The sequence below is a fragment of the Triturus cristatus genome, chromosome 9 (genome assembly GCF_964204655.1).
Source record: "Triturus cristatus chromosome 9, aTriCri1.1, whole genome shotgun sequence".
Lineage (NCBI taxonomy): Eukaryota > Metazoa > Chordata > Amphibia > Caudata > Salamandridae > Triturus > Triturus cristatus.
In genome coordinates this window covers 1,197,876,804-1,197,894,492 of record NC_140592.1, presented here as the reverse complement: position 1 = coordinate 1,197,894,492, position 17,689 = coordinate 1,197,876,804, and positions in this window count along the sequence as shown.

Here is a 17,689-nt window from a genome sequence, read left to right as displayed (position 1 = left end):
GATGGTTGTTACCCAATGCGTATGTGCTTGCAGTGGTGACAATGGCTCATGGAATGGCCCATATCAGTGTGAAAGGGATTTGTAAGTTGTTGGCTCCAGTATAGCAAAATGCTGGAATTCCTAAATGTGCAGAGAATGTGGTCAAGAATTGCATGGTGTGTCTGAAATACAATCCTGGTAGGGGAACCCCAACTCCAGCTGGTCATTTTGCGCCTCCAACGTATCCGTTCGAGGTTTTGCAGCTAGATTTCATCCACATGGAAAGGTGCAACAATTTGAAATACGTACTCGTTGTTGTTTGTGCCTTTTCAAGATGGGTAGAAGCATATCCCTTAAAAGACAACACTGCCTTATACACAGCTAAAGCCCTTGCCAAAGAATTCTTCCCTAGGTTTGGAATGCCGAGAATGGTCTGGAGTGATAATGGGAGTGAATTTGTGGGTCGAGTGATGAAAAAAGTATGTGAGGGGCTAGGTATCCAGCAAACATTCCACGCTGCAAATCACCCCCAATCAGCTGGACTTGTAGAGTGCTATAATGGCACGCTAAAACTGAAATTGGCAAAGATACAAGCGAGCTCTGGTCTTAAATGGCCTGACGCTCTGCCTTTAGCACTCCTATCAACAAGAATGACTGTGCATTCGCGAGTGGGACTTAGTCCCTATGAAATTGTGTTCGGCCGCCCAGCCAACATATGGGGAGTGCCAAGGCCGACAAAATTCAGTGAGATCGAACACTCTGTACTGCTTGATTATTTGTATGAATTGACGGCTAAATTGCGTGTTTTACACCAACAGGTTCACAATACTCTGCCTCAGGTCTCTGAAGCTCCAGGACATCTTATCGATTCTGGATCATGGGTGCTGGTCAAGAACTTCCAGCGGACAAAGAATGACCAGCCCCGTTGGACCGGCCCCCACCTCGTCCTTCTCTCAACCAGATCAGCCGTTCGAGTGGAAGGGAAAAAGAAATGGATCCACGGCGTACACTGCAAGAGGGTCCCTTTGCCTCTACCATACGACCGGTGGGTCCAGAAGGGGATCGCTGACTCTGAGACTGAGACTGTGCCTCGTTTTCTGCCTTTTAGCGATGCACTTGTAAAAGGAACAATTTTTGAACGACAAAGTGACAATTTTTTGCAAGAAGCTGTGCCACCGTCAATTCGATTGAACACTACAGAGCCTGATCTCTTGTTCCAGAATCAGACAGTACCTGGAAAAAGCCGTTATAATTTGAGGCCGAGAACTATGGACAAATAAAAAATTATTTTTTCTTTGCTATTTTTGAAAGTGCAGCTCTCTCATCTGAGAAACTTTCTTATTTTTGTTTTTCGAACCGCCATCCGGGTTCAGCTGTAGGGTCGTGGTTGCCCAAGTCTTTGGAGTGCAGCTGAAGACGTTAGGTCGACAGTTCTGGTCGGTCTAAGGGAGTTGCTCTGGACTGACAGAAGCATTCTCTAGCATAGAACACCCTACCACCGCGAGCAGCAATTAGAGAGGATGGAGTTTTTCGAGAATGAGAGACCTGCCAAACAGATGGACTTTAAAGCCAGAATGTGTATAATGATGACAAAGAAACGATTTTTGATATTATGTATTTTCATGTTGCTTAGTGTAATGACGTTTTTAATAGGATATGTTTTATTCTCTTTTCAAGTGACATTTTCACCCACTACACAGCCCATACCTCCTTCTACTGTTTCCTCGCATTCTTTTCACCTTCTGCCTGAACACGAGTCCGCTAGAAGATTAGAATTTGTCAATAATTCATTCGTTCAGCTTCTACACCAACACCAATTAGTAGTGAACACAACTAACTGTTGGGTGTGTGGTCTTATGCCTCATACTACTGATAAAGGTATCCCTTATCTGGTCCTGCCTTTCAGCCATAATGGTTCTGTGTGGGCATATAGAATGATGTTCATATACGCTCATGAAGCCAACCCCCTACGTTCTGTGAAAGATAATCCTAAGAATAGTGCTCTAGTTAAGGGTATAGTAGATATGATTAGGGAAGATATTTCCTATGAGACTATCCTGAGAGATGAGACACTAGCATATATTGGATGGAACATAACAGGATAAGGAGTTACTCCGAGTGAGAACCAGCGAGCAAAGAGATCCTCCCCGATTTGGATTGTACCCCATCAGGGTCACCTATGTCTGCAAGGTAATGGCAAGAATCCCAGAGCTCAGTTAGGGAAAAGTATCTGCACTGAAACATATGTTTTTGCGTCTCAGACTTCCCCTTCGTTCCCAGCAGCTAAGGGTACCTATTTCATCTGCCATAATAGAGCCTATACATGGTTGCGCCCTGACTTCTCAGGCACATGTTTTGTTTCGTTCCTGTTGCCTCCCACCTACACGGCTGCGGCAGATTACCATAAGACAAGGATAGTTAGAGGTGTCATCAATAAAGAAGACACTACAGGACAAGAACTTGGAGATTTCGTAAAGGGTTTTCTGCCGTTTTGGGGGCCTATGGTTAACAGCAGGAACATAAGGCAGTTGACAAGGGTGGTTGAATCCACGGTAGTTGAAACCGCCGGTGCCCTTAGTAATTTGACTGTTCAGCTCCAGTCGGATCGCCTTATGACTCTTCAGAACAGGGTCGCATTAGACGTCATACTTGCAGACCGAGGTGGGGTATGTAAAGTGATCCAATCAAGTTCCTGTGTTTTCATTCCAGATAACGCTCCGACAGTCTACCAGGCCATTTCCAAACTGCATAAGATCTCCGAATCTATTCACGTGGATAAAGGAGATTGGTCATTGATGGGGTGGTTCTGGGAACTGATATCCGCCTGGGGATGGAAGATTCTGATAGTCATTGGGATGATCTTAGCCATTCTTTTCCTGTCCTGTCTGTGTGTACAGTGTGCTCCTGCAATATGTGGCCTCTGTGCTACATCGTGTGTAAGGAAACCTGTATCAAAAGACGAGCTAAATAATAGGATGATGCTACAGCAACATCTCAACGACTTTATGAATATAGACCTGAACTCAGATTAGCCTGAGTATAGGTTATTGCCTATGTAAGGGCAAAAGGAGGGTCTGTGGTACTGAAAATTCTGGACCCGTGTTATAAACATGGTCGTATCATGACGATTTTGGTATCAGCAGACCGAGGATGATTAGAATACTATGCACAAGCATTTTCGTCATATTCGGGTGACGAAATCACCCTGAAATGAGAGTTTCCGTCCTGAACCCTCGGGTTCCATTTGAACGGCAGCCATTTTGTGATTGCCCTCACATAGGCCAATGACTAAGGCCAAAAACGAGTCTGAAGGACACGTACACCTTTGCTGACTCCTCTGTGACCTGGGCAAGCTGACTCCACTGCCTGAAGCCTCTCCTGTTCGGCCAGTTCCTTTCCCAGTGGCCGAATGAGATTAGTATCAAGGCACAACATATCATAAAACCTTTCATCACACACAAACCATGCCTAATCTTACACACACCTGTCCCTGTTCCTTTCTTTATGACTTGCTTTACGAGGAGGAGGTGCCCGTTTTTATTGGGGGTCCGTCGATATCTGATGAAAGTACTGAGCCTCGCCCGGTAATTGATTGAGGGCTGGACAAACTGAAACATGGGCTTGTTTGCCTAAAGCATAATATTTTGTATAAAAAGAGAAGGCTGGCTTTGTAAGGTTGAGCAGTCTCCTGAGAATATACACCGTGTTGTACTTCTAGGATACCTGTTACTGGCTGCAGCCAATAAATACGATCTTTGACTTCACCAAGAAGACTCTGTGTTTCTGTAGTCTGAAACAGGAAGGACTCGAAGTCTTAGGGTGTGTTCCCTGGCACCGCTGGGTTCTGAAAAACCCAGTACTTCATGTTTTGAGGGAAGTTCACTTAAACATTCATAGACGTGTCTTCCATCAAAAAGCCCATCCACCATTGCTTTCCTCCTCCCCGAGGGTCCCTCCATCTCACTCTGCTGACGGACAGATCTAAATATGTCAGACAAATGTCTGCCATACCATTGATGACAGGCAGGTGTCTGATGAGGGAGGACAAGGAAATCAACGATGGAGGACTGATGGACTGCTGACTGTCCTTCCTCCATCAAGGTGAGCAGAGGTGCACATCTCAAACCTCGTCAGCCTGACCGACAGATATGTCCCACCATGGTGGTGGAATGATGGGCTGACCACCAAACTCTAAATCTCTCCCTCAATTTGCTGAAACCCCCCCACAAATTGACCTTTTCCCTAATATTTTTATCATGTGTATTTTTAAAAGGAAAATATTCACAGAGGCTTACTTAGTAACACAGTTCAAAAACTTTGCAATTTCCCAAAATACAAAGATCAACTTTTGAAAAATCTTTTTATTTGGTTTTCCATGTTTAAATAAGAAAGAAACTGTCGTCGGTATAAACTTACATCAGCAAGCAAATGTCATCCACAGTCCCACCTCCCATCGCACCACTACGTCACTCACTTTTCACTACACGTGTCGCACACCCAATTCCCACTGTGAATATATTATAGACACTTCAAGCTGCTGAAAATAAGTGTTTCCCTAACAGGTGTATTGCTCAACACTTAATAGCCGTCTTCCCAGTCCATGGGGCCATGAAATGTGACCTATTTTGCCAGTGGAATAAATGCCTTGCCAACCCACGGTATTCACCAATGTCCCAATAGATAGGGCACGTTACTGTGTCTTATGTTTGACACCTTACTACCTTGTCATTCAAATTCAGGCGCCTCCATTACATCCAGCTACATTGATCTAGCAATGCAGGCATCTTCAACTGTGACAAGATACTACCACTTAGGACAAGTTATGTTTTGGTTTTAAATGAATGAATTGCATGGAAAATGTAGCTATAGAAAGTATTTACTCTAACTCGTGGTAATCACAAAGTAATTGCTTTTTTATTAGGGACAACATCTAGCTAGGCCTGGCTGTTTTTACGAGAACTCTTTTATGGGCCCAGTCATATGTTTGGTAGCATTTAACAGTTCTTTGAATCTTCACCCTGCTCTCCTGATGTGCCATAGCTGGAGTTTATAAAACTGAACTGCACTCGACAGGTTCGGGCAAGTGTTGCATCGGCTTACTTTATGCCCGGTACAGAAAAATAAAACCGAGGCATCAATACAGTGTTATAGGAACTGTTTACACACACTGCCTTTTACTGCCACAATAAATATTATAGCTGCGGCGCAATACAAGTCCCTGCCTGTAAAATGGGCCGTAAATTGAAATATAGAAATATAAACCACAAAGAAAGGCTTTCCGCACCCACTTTGCCCATATATGACCTTGATTTACTATAGCGTGCAGTACAGTATGTATTTTCAATTGATATCACATAAAAATATCTTGTCACTTTTAGTACCGTTCTTTATAACCTTGTATTTTTTAAAACACACATCTCTCAGCGGGATGCGGAGGGAAGATGCATTTGTTGTCATCATGTGCAGAGGGCAATGTGTGTTCATTGCTGGTACTGGTACCATTTGCATCCGATTGGATAACCTGTTTCTGGGTTTGAGGCGAGGGAGACATCTCTGGACTCATGCTGCCGCCTCATCTTTGGAGCAGGCTTCGAGGTTCACTAGTAACCCTGGGAGAGGCTCTTGTCCGATTGCAGCTTTGCTGAAGTCGGGCCTGAAGATGCGCTCACAGTATTAGTGCCGAAAACATTGCTATGCTAATGAAGATGGCTCCCTCCTCGTGTCTCTTACCCAGCTGTCCTTCACCCTTTAACATTCTGGAGACCGCAATGAATGACTACTGGACATGATAGCGCGGGTCACCAGCTCAGGTTCAACACACACATACCTAATACTCACCTGGGCCCAATCCCTGCACACCAATGAGCTAGCAAACCCCACTGATATTAATATTTGAGTTTACCTGCAATTTAATTACACCTTTACCAAGTCTTACCAATTTGTATCTTCTTAATAACGCCTTTCTCGATGAATCAGGTTTCTGCGGTAGTTTAAGGTAGAAAAATGACATTTATCTTATACTTGAAATAACCACAACCTCAGAAAGTTTGAAAAACCTTTTGTGAGTCAAATCAATCACAGCTTAAAACACATTAATTTCAAGAGGCAAAATTAAGTCAAACAAAACATAATCAAAATAATGATCAATGAAGACGGTACGTGAAAAGGAAAAGAGAGCAGGTACAATGACAGTCTTCAGATTTATATTTACCTAAGGTGATAGATAAACCCAACTCTTCGAAGATAAGCCTGATAGAATCTGCCAGGACAGGATGCAGACGGAGGATTGGACAGATTCGGATCTGCAAAGGTGACCTCTTCCAAGGGCAACGCCAGCGTCGCACCCCTCTCTGCTACTACTCTCCTTGGGTGTCCCTCTTCCGGAATTCCCTATAGATGATTAGATTAGTGATCAGTATCTCAGTTTCTTGAGAAGAGTTTCTGGCAGCAGCAGGGTCTGAGACAGCCTCTCAGTCAGAGTAACTGCATACATGTTGGGTCGGTGATGAGTCGGAATGACGGTTCTGACAAGTCAGACAAACTATCTAACTAATTTACCTTTTTTATATTATTCTTTATCCATGTACCACCCCCAATGTATCCAAGTTTGTGTTTTCCCTTATTCTAATTGGTCAGGGCAAAAGGTGAGTTCATCACACCATATTAAAAGTAATACTTTTTACTATGGACTTTGTTCTATGTTTCCACCCCTTAATTCACTTTCCCATAGCTTTATTCCCATCTGCATTTCTCATTATGATCAATTCGAGTTTATACAATTTATTCAAAATTGTTGCATTCGTCTGGTTCAGGGGTTCATGTTCCCAGGCGTCTTCGGTCAATGTGGCCTTGGCTGTGATTCAAGTTTCTTCATGGGTTTCTGGCCAGTCTTTATGCACGTGCGCGCTGATCAGATGGAATAGGGATTTCAGTCACCCGTCAAGGCCCAAATAAAAACGGATAATAAAGTCAGAAAAAGACACGTTAGAATGTGACAATAAAAGATTTCACTGTAATACCACTTATCTCTACTCTATCCCCATTTACTTATTTAAATCTTTTGCATTAGTGTTTAGTAGAACTTACGAGATTTAGTTCAAGCTGTAGCATATGCATTAATGTGTGAGTTTCAAGCGGTCATATTTAGAGCTATTGTGCAGTTGCAAAGTTTTCCACCAAGCGACAGAATACGTCATACTACGTAGGTGCAGTAGACGCATGCGCAATGAAATTCCCGCGTTTTTGGTGGCCATATTAAGACACTCGGGTTACTTGTTAGTAATACACATAGGAAAGCTTCCCCTGGATACAATATAATGTGTGTAGTTCAATATTAGTATTCACAAAACAGATTTGATTATAGTGTTACACGTTATTTGAGAAGATTGTGTCTGAGCAAGTTTCTTTTATTTCGAAACCTTGCTCCATCAATCCCCTCTCTGATGGCATTTAATGCAATCACTAATTTCTACTAAATCAGATGCCAACTTTAGCACATCTCAATTTCTTCTTCAACCTTTTAATTCCTTTCCTTTTCCTTCTTACACTGTAATCCTCTCATTATTTTGTAGAAATCTCCTTTTAATTCTTCTAGTTGTATTTCCTCAAATTTTCTTTTCTTACCTTTTTCATTCATCTCATATTTCTTTCTCCCTTTTCAGCATTTATGCCAGAACATTATAGCTAATACTAAGAGCGTTATTCCCATTATGGGCAGTATTATATGGCCTAGAATACCATTACCTACATTAGAAAAACAACTACCTAAACCAGTAATGCTCTTTGTCAATTTTGTCCAAACATTTTCGACTTCCAGTGGTTTCAACTCTTCTTCTAATTCCGTAATATTTTTATTGTATTTCCCAATTCAATGCTTTTGTCTGGAATATACGTGCAACAATGTTGCGCTTTCAATAATTTACAGACTCCACTCTCTTTTGCCAATAGTATGTCAAGGGCAAGTCGATTTTGCATAACCATAGATCTGATCGCAACTAATTCAGTGTTAATCATCAAGAATCCTCCAGCAGTATCAGTGGATAACCGATCAACTACTGTAGACAACTGACACATTTTCCATGAATTCAGAAGAACTCCCACTGAAGGTATCAATGCACCAAAAATATCACCTGCTGTTTCTGAAAAAACTAGCTCTTTTTACACGTGTTAGTTCATTATTGTCTTCATTGCTTCCAGTAATTCTCTTTACATGATAAACTTTAGGGAATACTATTCCAAAATAGCAACTCCCATACCAGTGGTCAGGTAGCCTAAAGTAGACTTTATTACCACACACATAATAGATTCCAGGAAATACTGGATCTGTCCCTCCTTTTAGTCCCCATCCCCCAATTACTAAGACTTTATGTTCACATTCACTGGAACCAATAAACATATGGTTATATTCAGTCTTTAACCCATGAAGACAATTTTTTTCCCTTCTTTTCTAGATCCAAAGACATCTTGCAATTTGCATAATGCTCTTCCTCTTCAGCTCATCTAGGTATCTGAGGTTTAGGTTCAGCAGCTCTCTTTTGAAAATCCTGTCTCCTTCCCTCAACTAAATTCAAAAATATATTCTTTTCTTCATGCAATTTGCAGGTTAAATTGTGCTTGTGTGCTTCAGCTATATCTATTGCTTTCATTGTTAGAAAATATTCACCCATAAATTGTGAGTCTCTCGTACTAAGGACAGGGTTCATGCTTTTTCACATAGGAACCTCAGAAAAAATCACATCTACATTAGAATAATAATATTGCAATTTCCCTGTTCTATAAAATAAACTAGCTAAAACACTACACGAAATACCATATGTCAGTGGTAAATATTGATATGTTACTCCTTCTGCTACAGATGCGGGTAATTTCATACATACATAACAATCACTAATCTCCATAGTTTCTACATATTGTACTAACAAATTGGTAAAAACATCGAAATCTGTATCATTTTTATTAACTGTGTGATGTAAATCTAACTCATCTGGTGCTTCTAATTCTACTTTGTCTCCTTTGATGGTATCTACCTTTCCATGTGTATTAGTGCTATTTTGTACATTTGTAACCATAAAATAAGGAATGGCCACAGTTAGTACTAACCATATTATGAGTACTAAAAAAAACAACCTATACATATTCTACAACATTTCTTTACACAATTCGGTTTTCCAGCAGCTCTATTGTCAGCCATTTATCAATTTAATAAGAAGATTTCTCTTCTTTACTTTAGCATTACATTTCGTAACAGAATGCAAAAGGTAATTCTTTAAGGTTGTACTCACTTCTTCATCAATTGGTTCTGCGTTTAAGCTTTCATCATCTTCTCCAATTATCTCCAAATTTTCAAAATCTTCTAGAAAAACATATATCCATTCAGGACCCTTGAATTTGTTATTTATTATTTTTAATCTTGGACTTCTTCGTTTTGGCACTTCAGTTGACGGTCCAGTTTGACTGGATACTTCGTCTACTTGTTCTGGCTCTTCTGTTATGGGTTTAAAACGGTACTTCACTCTCTTGATAACACTAGGCCAATTATCACCTCTCCTGATTCTTTTAGCTTTCACTGCGCTTTCACCTTCTTCAAGTGTTCTTTTATTTTCACTAGGTTGTGGCACAACTTGGTTATTTTCGTTTTCCCAATTCCTCTCTATCTGATCTTGTCCAGGGCTTCGTAATTTGATGTCTTCTGCCTGGTTGCATTCTTCTTCCCTAATCTGACCCTGTTCAGGTTCAGTTTTTATTGGGGTTTCTTCTTTTTTTACCTGAACTTGTTTGACTTCACCTGCCTGGTCCTGCTCAGGTCTTTCTGTTTCTTGATTTTCTTCTGCCTGAACGTGTTCTCTAAAACCTAACTGTCCCTCCTCAGACAGTGGGGCTGTATCTTCAAATTCGTCTGTCTGAGTAGATTGTTCTTTCCTTATCTGGTCCTGCTCAGGTTCCCTATCAATCGTGGTTTCACTTACCTGAGCGTGTTCTTCTGTTCCTATCTGGTCCTCGCTCTTTTTCTGACTAGCTAATCTAGTTTGGCTCCTTGTCCTTATTATTTCTTCAGGTATCTCAACTATTGGGATCCAATCATCTTGACTGGTGCTTGATTGTTCTTGCTCAGCTACTTCAGGATTTATTACTCGTGATCCCTCAGCTGTACAACCTTCCGCCCCTTCTCCTGCTTGAGTCTGTTGAGATTCTTCTTCGTCTGGTGCTGGTACTCTTTTTGTATGGCTTGCATGAATCCAATTAGGCAAACCTGCACATTTTACTGCTGTTGTTGTAATTAATATAACCTGATGTCGCTTTTCCCACCTTGGTGCTAGGCACGATTCTCGAGTATGATTCTTCACTACAACCCAGTCACCGTGATTCAGATCATGCGCTGGGTTCGGCTGCCTGGAGACTGCTTCTTCTCCAACCTGGTGTGATATAGAAAGCACTTGGTCAGCCACCTCTTTGCAATACTCCAGTACCAAATCATCAGTTATATTTAACAGCTTGTGTCCTGGTATACATGCCTGCCTCATTGTTTTTCCCATGATTATTTCATGGGGACTCAGTCCGGTAATCTTGTCTGAAATACTACTCCCATCAGAACAAGAGGTAAAGCATCAGGCCAATCCAGTGGAGTAGATGCACACACCTTTACAAGCCTTGGCTTAATTGTGCCATTCAATTTTTCTACCACTCCAGATGTCTCTGGGTGGTAAGCACAGTGCAGGTTTTGTTAAATTTTGAAGGCTTCGCAAATCAATCAAAGTATTTCATTATTAAAATGAGACCCTCGGTCTGATTCAATAGTTACTGGAAAACCGAAACGCGGTATGTACTCTCTTAATAGGAGTTTGGCCACTGTCAAGCTGTCATTTCTTCTGGTGGGGTATGCCTCCACCCACTTTGAAAATAGACAAGTACATATTTTAATCCTCGACAAACAGGTAACTGAATTAAATCAATCTGAAGTCTTATAAAAGGACCTTCAGCTTTCCCAATTTTTCCTGTATAGACTATTGTTCTTTTGCCAAGATTCATTTGCTGACATGTTAAGCATCTTTGGCAAAGGCTCTGTTCAATGTTCCTGAACCTTGGATTAAACCAAGAGTCTAATTATTGCATCTCTACCTATATGGGTGTCTCCATGATACATCCTAGCCATGGGTGCAAGCATACCGTCTGGCAATACAGGTCTGTCATCTAAGTAAACCCATACACCATCTTCTGCCCTTCTCTGACAACCAATTTTCTCCCATTCTTCTCTTTCTTTTGTCTCTGCTTCATCTTGGAGTTCTCTTATCTCTCTCCATGTTTGTAATCCTGACACTAGCATAAGTTGGCAGCTGATTCCACAATTTTCAACTTTTCTGTTTACTGCCATCTGAAATTTGGCACAATGTTGGGCGACCCGGTCAGCATATTGATTGCCTGCAGTCACACAGTCATTTCCTGACTTGTGTGCCGCACATTTGACCACTGCCACCTCTTTTGGTAATTGTTAAACCCGGGCGTAGTGCTCCGCTCCGCCCACGGAGTGTACGTAGCGCTGCCTGCTTCTTGGTTTACGAAGTAGGCGTAGCAGGTAGCGCTACGCACATGCCAGTGCGAAGCAGAGCTGCCCGCCACCCGCCGCCCGCCCGCCCTCATTTTAAAATAATTTAAAGAATATTAAACTAAGTAAAATGCCTTACCTGCGGTGCGGCGTCCCGGGGCTCCCTCTTCCTCGTTGACGGCAACTTCTTCTCACAAATGTGCATGCGCGGATGCCCGCATATGCGCATTTCTCGCAAGAAATGCGCATGCGCGGGCGTCCGCGCATGCGTATTTGTGAGAAGAAGTTGCCGTCAATGAGGAAGAGGGAGCCCCGGGACGCCGCACCGCAGGTAAGGCATTTTCTCTTATTTTTAAAATAGTTTAATTATTTTACAATGAGGGTGGGCAGGAGGCGGGCAGCGCGTAGTGCGGCTATGTGGAGCGCGTGAGTGTGCGTAGATTTTGCCACACTACGCGATGCTCCACGTAGCCCCACTACGCCCAGGGTTAGTAATTGTATTGCTTCAAGCAACTCTTTTACAAAATGTCCGTTTTTAATGGGAGACCCTAAGAAGTCAGGAAGTCCCGCTTTATCCAAAGCTGGCCAAAGTCATGCACAACCCCGTAACCATACTGACTATCAGTGTAAATGGTTACTCTCCAATTTGTCCCAATTTTGCAGGCTTTAATTAAAGCTATCAATTCGGCAACTTGTGCAGATTTGACTCCTGGTAAATAGGATGCTTCGACTATTCCAGCCAATGTACATACAGCATAAGCACCACTTAACCCTCATTCCTCATGGCGCATACACGAGCCATCGACAAAAAGTTCGTGCTCAGCATCTTTCAAAGGTTCATCCTGTATGTCTGGTCAGGGTTTGGTACTGAGTTCTGTTACATCAAGACATTCATGTTCAGCTTCATCTTTCACTTCCTCATTGTATGGATCTGGCAACAAGGTAGCTGGGTTATGAATTGTACATCTGATTACGGTTACATTTTCTGTTCCCAAAATGATCCTTTCATATTTGGTTAATCTGCTCGAGGTGAGATACTGAGTGTGTGTTCTTGTTAGCAGAATTTCAACTGCATGAGGGACATATACCTTAACAGGATGTCCCATTACAATTGACTCACTTTGCTTTATACTTACACATGTTGCTGCAACAGCTTTTAAGCATCCTGGTAATGCAGACGCTACAGGATCTAGGGTAGCAGAAAAATATGCCACTGGACGTCGCATGAGACCATGTCTCTGCGTTAAAACTGAGAGGGCACAGTTTTCTCTCTCACAACAGAACAATGCGAATTCTTTCGAATAATCTGGCATACCTAGAGCAGGTGCTTCACATAAACAATTTCGCAATTTTACAAAAGATTGCATGATCAGATCATCCCACTGTACTGGGTCTTTTGCTCGTTTCTTTGTCATTTGAATCAAGGGTTTTGCCAGTAGAGAAAACCCTACAATCCATTGCCTGCAATATCCCACAACACCAAGAAACATTCTTATTCTTTTTGTGACTGTGGTAGCTTCATTTGCTTTATTATTTTTATTCTGTCAGTGGTTACTCTTCTTTTTTTCCCCAAAAAAACCTTTATTGATAATCTGCACAGTACATTAGTGTTATGTCAATCAACAATGTTATTGCTTAAATAGTACGTCAGTAACTTACACCTTCCCGTGCAAATTCCTTACATATGATCAACATCCTCCCCCAACCCAACTTATGTAACACTCCACCCACCGGTCTTAGGGAACATAGGAATACAGCACACTAAGAGCGATACGGTCCATAGAATACGGGTCTTCTGGATTTAACAGAATGTAGACCTCTTCTTTACAGTTGAAGTCAGCCAGATGGTCTTGATCTCCCGTGTCTGTGGCAGATACCTGACAAGTCCCCCGTGTCCCCTGCAAACCTCAATAGCCATGTACAGCCTCATCATTGCAACCCACTAAGGATTCAGCACCTATTTGGGGGATTCCCAATTGGGTACCAGCATCACCCTCCTTTACAGATCCCTCCCCCTCTTCTACCGGAACTGCTCCCGGAATGCCACAGCTTCTCGAAGATAGACTGTCAGGGGCCTCCAAATATTTTTCGGTCGAGAGTTCGTGGGTAACAGTTCAGCATAATAATACATATGATCTTGCCATGTAGTCAGTTCATTTATCCAATCATTGAATTTCGGGGCTCGTTCCCGTCCCCACCTACAGGCTACCTGCCATTTTGCCAAGAACAATGCTATAGCCAAGTATTTCTTATGCACTGTTTTTATGCCCTGAGTAAGACCCAATAGAGCCATGAGTGGGTCCGGGACCATTTGTATGCCGATCATAGTGGACAGCCCTTCAAAGACGTGGCCACTTGATAGCAGCCCCATGCTAAATGTATAAAGTCCGCACCCTGCTGCCCACATCGTGCACAATTATTGTGATCCCTCAGTAGTAGTTTGTGTAGTTTGACAGGGGTATGGTATAGTCTATGCAGAAACTTAAAGTGTATAAGGCGAAGCCTACTGTTACTAGTGACCCCTCTGTCTGTCTGCAACTTAATTCCCATTGCTCGTCTGTTAGTGGGGCATCCAGGTCATTGTCCCATTCCCGTCGGGCCCTTGGAAGTCGGGAAGGAGGCCCTTTTTGGATGTGTTTATATAGTGTTGACACGACGTGCCGTGCGGTTCCTGCCTGTAACAAGTCATGAAGGGGAGCGTGCGTTTCCGGCTCATCCAGAAACTCTGGGGTAACCGCCTTCACACATTGTCTGAGCCTAATATACATGAAAGTGTCCATGGTAGTGGGTTCACAAACATTAAAAAATTGTGTCGGAGATCGAAATTGTCCCCCTACTTAGAGATCTCCCCAGGTGGTGTAGTGCAAACTATCCAGTAATTTGCGGCAGAGCCCTTCATATGTGATTTGTAATAAGGGGTTACGCAGCAGACGTATTCAGGGGGAGTACATCATAGAGGCTTCTAGCCTACGCGCTATATGGCCCCACGCAGCAAGAGTACAATCCACTGTGGAGGGGTTCGCTCTTGCCCCGTCACCCTGGTGAAGAGGTAACCTGGGGGCGTCGGAGACATATAGCCGTTTTCCACTGCCAGATGCGGCATGAAGGTAGTCGGATGGAACCAGTAAACTGCAAAATGCGCCTGTGCACAATAGTAATAGTATTGAAAGTTGGGAACGTCATGCCCTCCTTGCTGATACGGTAACATCAGTGTGGCTAGGCTAAGTCTCGCTTGTTTCCCGCCCCATATGAGTCGTGTAAGCTGTGAATTTAGTGTATTAAAAAAGTATCGTCCAGGATGATAGGGGATATTGACAAATAGATACAAGAACTTCGGAAGTAGGACCGTCTTAATAAGGGAAATCCTCCCTGCCATTGACAGTGGGAGTCGGATCTACTTGGCAATCTTGTCAGCTGCCCCATCGAGAGCCACCCCATAGTTTGCGCGCATCAGTGCATCCCTGTCCCTGGTTATCTGCACCCCAGATATTTTAACTCATCATTCTCCCAAACTAAGGGATAGTCCAATGGGTGCTGCTGGGTGTTGGCCATGAGGGGGTGTTAGAACTGGCGATTTCTGGTTGGCTAAGGCTTGCGCCAAAGCCAGGCAGAAACCACCACTCTAGTCAGGGCAAGGAAGTTACACGCCAAAGATAACCCCTGCTCACCCCCTTGGTAGCTTGGCACGAGCAGTCAGGCTTATCTCTGAGGCAAGGTGTAAAGCGTTTGCGCGCGCACCCAGCAACAACACCCAAGGCCCACCACAAAGGAAACTCCACACAAGGTATTCTATAAAAATAACCTTTGTATTATACACAACACATTAGATAAGAACACACACTTTACAATGTGCCAACAGGCACGGGCAGAATTTACAAGGGATTATATATACAGGGGACAGGGCCACGTGGACCACTGTCAAGAATTAGCACTTTTTGATATTCAGCACTTAGCACCAAATATAAAATCACTGTAGCACAAAAAATAACATTTATATAGCACACAACCAGTACTTACTGGTAACAAGACAGTACCACCTACGCAACCCTAACCACTTTAGGAGACTATCACGCAGGGACTCAGAACCTCCCTAGTACCACCGGTACCAGGGGAACACTACCACCTAGGTATCACAATACCTGTATGGGAAAACACATATTACACATGATGCATAAAACATTCAGAGGTGCAGAACATGGTGAATACATGATGCATGAAACATTCAGCGGTGCTCTGAAAGAAAACACATGATGCAGAAACTACATTCAGCGGTGTCATAAAAGGAAAACACATGATGCATCAAAAATACATTCAGAGGTGCAGGTAGGAACATTAGCGTGAAACTCACATGAGCCACCACCTGTGGCAGTCCCTAGGCCAACGGGCCTTGTCCAAGCTAGGACACTCTGTCTCAGTCAAGCTGCGCCAGCTGCGCAAGCTAAAAAGTGATTATTCCCAACCTAAACGTTGCAGCTGCCCACTAAGTGCTGGGCAGCTGGGAAACTGAGCATGGGCACCACCAATGTGCCCTGGGACGCGTAGGAGCGGCCCGCTGCCTTCCGGGGCCGCTCCACTCACTAAGAAATGCCCCCTAGAGCCTCACGGGGCTCTATGCAACCAATGCGCCTTCTGAGCACAAATAATGCCAACCGTTGGAGCCTCACTGGGCTCTATCGAAGTGCCCCCGGTCGTTGGAGCCACGGGGCTCTAGAACCAATGCCCCCTCTGGTGGAGCCTCACGGGCTCGTGAGCACGGCTCCCCGCACCCCCAGCACATGCGCGGAGTCCCCCAGCCCTCTAGACACTCACCGGCTGCTCGGGGGACTCCCGCGTCGTCTCCGCTCTGCTCTCTCTGGTGCCGGCGGACTCCGGGGCTGCTTCTCTACACGGAGGGGGCAGGCACCGACAATGTGCCTCGCGCCCCCCTTCGCTCCAGCTCCTGCCGTCCTCTTCACTCTCCTCAGTACCCCGGGGCGCAGGGTAGGCTCCTGCCTGCTCCGGGGCTTGCACTTCAACAACGCGAGTCCTCGGTGGGAGGCGGGGTAGGCTCCCGCCCTCCTACTTCCAGTCCCGGGTGTCCCGGAGGCCCGCCCTCGGCCGCCTGACTTCCGGCTGAAGCCCGGCCGCGGCGGTGAATTCCTCGGCAATGAGAGGGGTAGGCTCCCTCGCCAACGAGCACAACGGCGGGGTGGGCACCCGCCGAACCTGGCAGATACCAGCGGAATCGCGGGGTGGGCACCCGCTATCGAAATCCAAGCGCACACAGCGCTATAAAATCAGACAGCGCTCACAGCGCTATAAAGCCCATAAAAGCGCTCCCAGGCGCTTATAAATAGCAAGTCCAGAAATAAAGTCTTTCCAGAGCAGAGGGGCAAAGGCTGGGCCCAGAGCCAGCACACAGGGCCCTCCAGCAGGGAGGCAGTCCCTAGTGGCGGTCTCTCCTGGCGCCCAGCAGCAGCAGGCCCCCCCTCAGATGATCCTGCAAGAGAACACCAAATGTAAGGGGACACAGCCCCTTTTTATACAGTACAAGTCTTTGTCTAAGGTGCAGGGAAGGGGCGAACCAGTTACATCTGGTTCCTGAGCACTTTGTTTTGCTCAGCCCCTCTCCCTATTCACTGGCAGGGCAGGGTCATCAGACGCACCACAGGGGCCGGAGCCAGCAGTGTGTGAGGGAAGCCCTGTCCTATTCAGGACCCAGGTACACTCCTCCCCAGCCATCAACATGCTAACTCCCCATTCACCACTGGGTGACTCCTCCTGACCCTGGGGATTTCCCTAGTCCGTCACATGACCTCACCAGCCAATCGCCAGACAAGCCACACATTTCATACTGCACACTGAAGTGCCCACTTCTAGAAGTGGCACTTCCACACTAGGTACATGCACGCCGCACACATCATCGCGCAGCATTCACTCACACGAGTCCGCACATACCAAACACGGGCCTGCACACCCCACGCATCAGGAACTACCAGGACACATACATTCCCCCATGCATTCCTATGGGAGGGCAGGCCAACCTCACAACACGCACGCATTTTACCCTGGGACACAGCGGTAAAGTGCGCAGAAACCCAAAATCACTAAACCAAGTCATCAATGAAAATTGAAAAGTCTCGGGGGTGAACCTGCCAGAAGGGCCGGGTCCAACACAACCCCCTTCCAGCC